The sequence below is a fragment of the Phycodurus eques genome, chromosome 1, assembly GCF_024500275.1.
Source record: "Phycodurus eques isolate BA_2022a chromosome 1, UOR_Pequ_1.1, whole genome shotgun sequence".
In the NCBI taxonomy this organism is placed as follows: domain Eukaryota; kingdom Metazoa; phylum Chordata; class Actinopteri; order Syngnathiformes; family Syngnathidae; genus Phycodurus; species Phycodurus eques.
Window position 1 is genome coordinate 44,177,136 of NC_084525.1, and position 5,000 is coordinate 44,182,135.

A 5,000-nucleotide genomic window follows, 5' to 3' on the forward strand; every position below is an offset into this window, starting at 1 on the left:
AGCCTCTCTCACCCTGTCCCTCACAGAACAATGTATCGTTGATAATAGTGAGATTACAGCCCCCACGCTCACAGCCACCGGTGCCCCGGCCCCCTCACGCTCCCCATCTGTCTGTGGCGGCTTGCTCTGCCTCGCTCTGTTTCATCCAATTCTTCTCGTCTGCTGCTCGGAGGAATGAAAGAACGAGTGAGTGTCTGCTGATTCAAGTAAGTGTCTCTCGCTTGCTCGCTCTTTCTGTGATTGACAGCTGCCTGCTTAATCACGCTAATTAAGGTCAGCTCAGAGACACTGGCCAAGTTTGCTCTGCTTCCTGCGGTACTGGTGCTGCTTGACGGATGCTGTTTTGACCTGTAATGAGCCATTGGGTCCATTGTGTTGAGAGGCTCTGCTTGGGATGAGACTGCGTCCTGGATCAGAACTGTAATGGAGTGAAGCATATTGAAGCATCAAAGTCACATGCAAGCGCAGCAGTAAAAGTTCTTGCTGACAATAGCGTCAAGGACCAACCCTCCTCCCCCCCCAAAAAAAGAAATGATATATGTGTGTGTGGTATGCGGTGCTGTGAAATAATATTTGTATTTTTGATTTTTTTTGCACATAGCCTCCACTTTAAAATCTTCACATGTGAATAGACAAAGATAGGAAACACAAAAAGGCCGTTTTTAAATCATAATGTTATTTGTTGTACAAAAAAAAAACAACTCAAAGCTACCTGGCCCTGTGTAAAAAAAAATCAAGTAATTGCCCCCTAAACCTAATTGCTGGGCCAGCTTTAGCAGCAACAACTGTGAAATCAATTACGTTGGCCCAGTGGCGCTTGGGCCAGCATGGCACTGTGTTGGGCCACCACGTACCCGGCAGATGCTGGCCCAACCAGCCCAGTATAAATTTCCTAAATAAATATGATGAAATCACCACGTTCTTGCTTTTAACCTAAAATCAGGGTTGCAATAAAACCATACCTTGGTAGCCTACATGGCCAGCAAAAACTATGCGGTACCACCATTTTTGAGTCGCAGTATTTCAAAACAAATGCGCCGACAGCATTTTCCCCAAGAGTGTGTAAAAAGTGGGCGGCGCTCAGGGCTTGTGCATGCCGGAAAAACACTGAAAAAAACACATTTTCTTAAAGGCTTCTTTTTTTTCTTAAACTGGCAATAAGTATTTCACATCCCTTTGGAGATATTTTGACCCAGTCTGCTTTGCAGAATTGTTTTATTTAAGCAGCGCTGTAAAGTTTTCGAGCACGAACAGCCTTTTTAAGGTCATGCCACAGCAATTCAAATGGATTCAAGTCTGGACTTTGACTAGACCACTCAATTTTTTTTAAGCCATTGTGAAGTCAACTTTCTGCCGTGTTTTGGATTGTTGTCCTGCTGCAGAACCCAAGTACGCTTCAGTTTGAGGCCAAAAACTAATGGCCAATAGCAAAGCAGCCACAGACCATCACACTACCACCGCCTGAATGTTCTTTTACTGAAATGGTGTCTTACTTTTATGACACGTTACCAGACACGCACCTTTCAGAAAGTTTCAACTTTTGTCTCCTCAGTCTGGAGAATATTTTCCTAAAAGTCTCGGGGATTTAGATGCTTGTTTGCAAAAGTGAGACAAACCTTTGTGTTCTTTTTTGTCAGCATTGGTTTTTGCCTTGAAACTCTGGTATGGGTGCCATTTTTGCCCACTCTCTCCCTTACTGTTGAATCATGAACTCTGATCTGACCTGAGGCAAGGGAAGCCTGCAGTACTTTAGCGGTTGTTCTGGAATCCTTCTTGGCCTCCTGGATGTGTCGTTGCTGTGCTCCGTTTTGGTTGCCAGGGCACTCCTGGATAGGTTCACACTGCTGCTACCGGCTCGCCGTCAGAAGACTTAGCTTCATGGACATGAGTGCCCGCATTTCAAAAGTACGCACACAGTCACGCACATGGCCAATCAGACTGAGGGTCCCCGCTCTTCACAATCCCTAATTGGTTCACAATGAAAACACATCATGTGTCTGCTTTCAATTTACGGAAATGTTTTTTTTCTTCCTCAAATGATTGTACCTGTACGCACCCTCTTTTTTTTTTCTTTTTTTTTTGCCGCACCATTCAGAAATTAGGGCGCAGATGTGACCAAATTAGTGGCACTCTAGAGTCCTGTCTCGTGAAAAAACAAAAATCAAATTCCAGATTTCCAGCACTACGGCACACTACGAAGTCATGCGTCCGAAGACGCTGATTGATTGTACTTTATGCATCCGTGCAAATTTTTATATATGTATTTATGAATTATGTTTACTGGTCCCTACACAAGGTAAAACAATGGACAAAGCAAAGGGTGGGGCAGAAGCTTCAGCTCTTTGTATAGCCCCCCACCCCCGACCCCCTCCCCGAACTCGCATCTCACATTTTCATTTGACAGATGCAATTCAATATTTACACATCAAAACAATAAGACACAAAACTATTTTGAATAAAAAGAAACAAAATAATCGAAAGAGAATTGAAACGTGGACATGGGTTTTTGTTTGTTTAGTTGGTAACTTGGTAAATTTGTAAATTGTATTACTCTTTTCAGACAAATATTTAAGCCTATAGGATGCTTGTTGCTTATTTCTAGGTATTCTGGTAATGCATTCCATACCTTCATCCCCTGGACAGAAAATGTATTTACTTTTCATAACTGTGCTGCATCTGTTTTGCTTCCAATTCTGTTCTCATCCGAGAGCATATTTTCCCTCTCTTCCTCTAAACATACGCTGTATGTTAAAAACAGGTATGTATGTATATACGGCGGCTGAAATAAGTATTTAACACGTCACCATTTTTCTCACTAAATGTTTTTTTATTGACATGACATTTTCACCAAATGTAGGGAACAACGCAAGAAATCCATATATACAAATAAAATAGAACAAATAAGCTCAGAAATTAAATTGTGTGTGATAATGTGAAATGACAAAGGGAAGAAGTATTGAACACAATCAGAAGAGTTGTCCAAGAGCCAAGGACCACCTGCGGAGAGCTTCAAAAAGACCTGGAATAAGCAGGTATTGTTGTCAGAAGCAAAACAGTGAGTAATGGACTCCACCGCCATGGCCTGTATGCACGCTCACCACGGAAGACCCGAATTGCTGGAAAAGAAAAAGCATGTCAAAGCTTGTTTAAAGTTTGCTGAACAACTTATGGGCAAGCCAGTTAAATACTGGGAGAATATAGTCAGGTCTGATGATAGCAAAATTTAACTGTTTGGATGCCACAATGCACACTACATTTGGAGGAGAAATGACCCTGCACATCACCCTAAAAACACGATACCAACAGTGAAGTTCGGAGGTGGGAACATGATGGTCTGGGGCTGTTTTTCAGCAAATGATATTGGTAAACTTTACATTATTGAAGAAAGGATGATTTGCCTATTCAGGCAAATGTACCGAGACTTAGAGCGTCTGCCTCACAGTTCTGAGGACGACCGGGGTTCAATCCCCGGCCCCACCTGTGTGGAGTTTGCATGTTCTCCCCGTGCCTGCGTGGGTTTTCTCCAGGCAGTCTGGTTTCCTCCCACATCCCCAAAATATGCATGAATTGGAGACTGTAAATTGCCCGTAGGTGTGAATGTGAGTGCGAATGGTTGTTTGTTTAAATGTGCCCTGCGATTGGCTGGCAACCAGTTCAGGGTGTACCCCGCCTCCTGCCCGTTGATAGCTGGGATAGGCTCCAGCACTCCCGCGACCCTAGTGAGGATAAGCGACTCAGAAAATGGATGGATGGATGGATGGATGTACCGAGACATTCTTGACAAAAATCTGTTGCCATCGATGAGGATGATGAAAATGAAATGAGGGTGGACATTTCAGCACGATAATGATCCAAAACATACTGTCAAGGAAACGCTCAATTGGTTTCAAAGAAAAAAAATAAAGCTGCTAGATTGGCCCAGCCAATCACCTGACTTGAATCCAATCGAAAATTTATGGAAAGAACTGAAACTCAACGTCCATAAAAGAAGCCAGGCACCTTCAAGATTTGAAGACTGCTTGTGTAGAGGAATGGGCCAAAATCACACTGGAGCAATGCATGCGACTAGTTTCACCATACAGTGGGCATCTTGAAGCTGTCATTGCATACAAAGGCTTTTGTACAAAGTATTAAAAAAATATCAGTTGGCGTGTTCAACACTTTTTACCAGTCATTTCACATTATTACAAACAACTTAATTTCTGAGCATAATTGTTCTACTTTCTTTGGATGTATGTATTAGTTGAGTTGATTCCCAACATCTGGTGAGCATTTCATGTCAATAGCACCTTTGGAAATATACTGTATTTAGAGATAAAAATGGTGATTTCAGCCGTATACCAATATACTGTGTGTGTGTATGTGTGTGTGTGTGTGTGTGTGTGTGTGTGTGTGTGTGTGTATAGATAGATCGATAGCTGAAAATCATTAAACACCGGAATACACTGGCAACAAATTGCAAAATGCCGTTGTAGTTGGAAACGTGAAGAAGAGGACTTCATCCTGCAGTGGATAGATAATGGCTGAAGATATATCCAGCCATCCATTTTATCCGAGGTTGGGCCGCAGGGGCAGCAGCCTCAGCAGGGAAGTCCAGACTTCCCTCTCCCCAGCCACTTCCTCCAGCTCTTCCGAGGGGATCCTGAGGCGTTCCCAGGCCAGCCGAGAGAGACCCCAAGATATTTGAACTCCTCCACTTGGGGCAGGATCTCATCCCCGACCCGGAGAGGGTACTCCACCCTTTCCCGACTGAGGACCATGGTCTCAGATTTGGAGGTGCTGATTCTCATCCCAGCTGCTTCACACTCTGTTGCGAACCGCTCCAGTGAGAGTTGGAAATCACCAAACTCTCACACTGGTTGTGCAGGGAGCGAACAGCCCGTATCAGGGGGTTCGGCACCCCATACTCCCGAAGCACCCCCCACAGGAGTCCACGAGGGACACGGTCGAACGCCTTCTCCAAGTCCACAAAACACATGTAGACTGCTTGGGCGAACTCC

At 44.0% G+C, this 5,000-nt stretch overlaps 1 protein-coding gene across 2 annotated transcripts in view; it reads left to right on the forward strand.

Annotated features, from left to right (window-relative positions):
• Positions 1–5,000, forward strand: part of plxnb3 (plexin B3) — a 158,079-nt gene that overhangs the window by 53,122 nt on the left and 99,957 nt on the right. The window contains exon 1 of one of the 2 annotated variants that reach the window (XM_061693800.1): positions 38–206. The exons of the other annotated variant lie outside the window; for it this stretch is intronic. The gene's annotated coding sequence lies outside the window, so the exon portion shown is untranslated. Of the gene's footprint in view, positions 1–37; positions 207–5,000 lie in introns of those variants that run through there. 2 annotated transcript variants of the gene reach the window in all.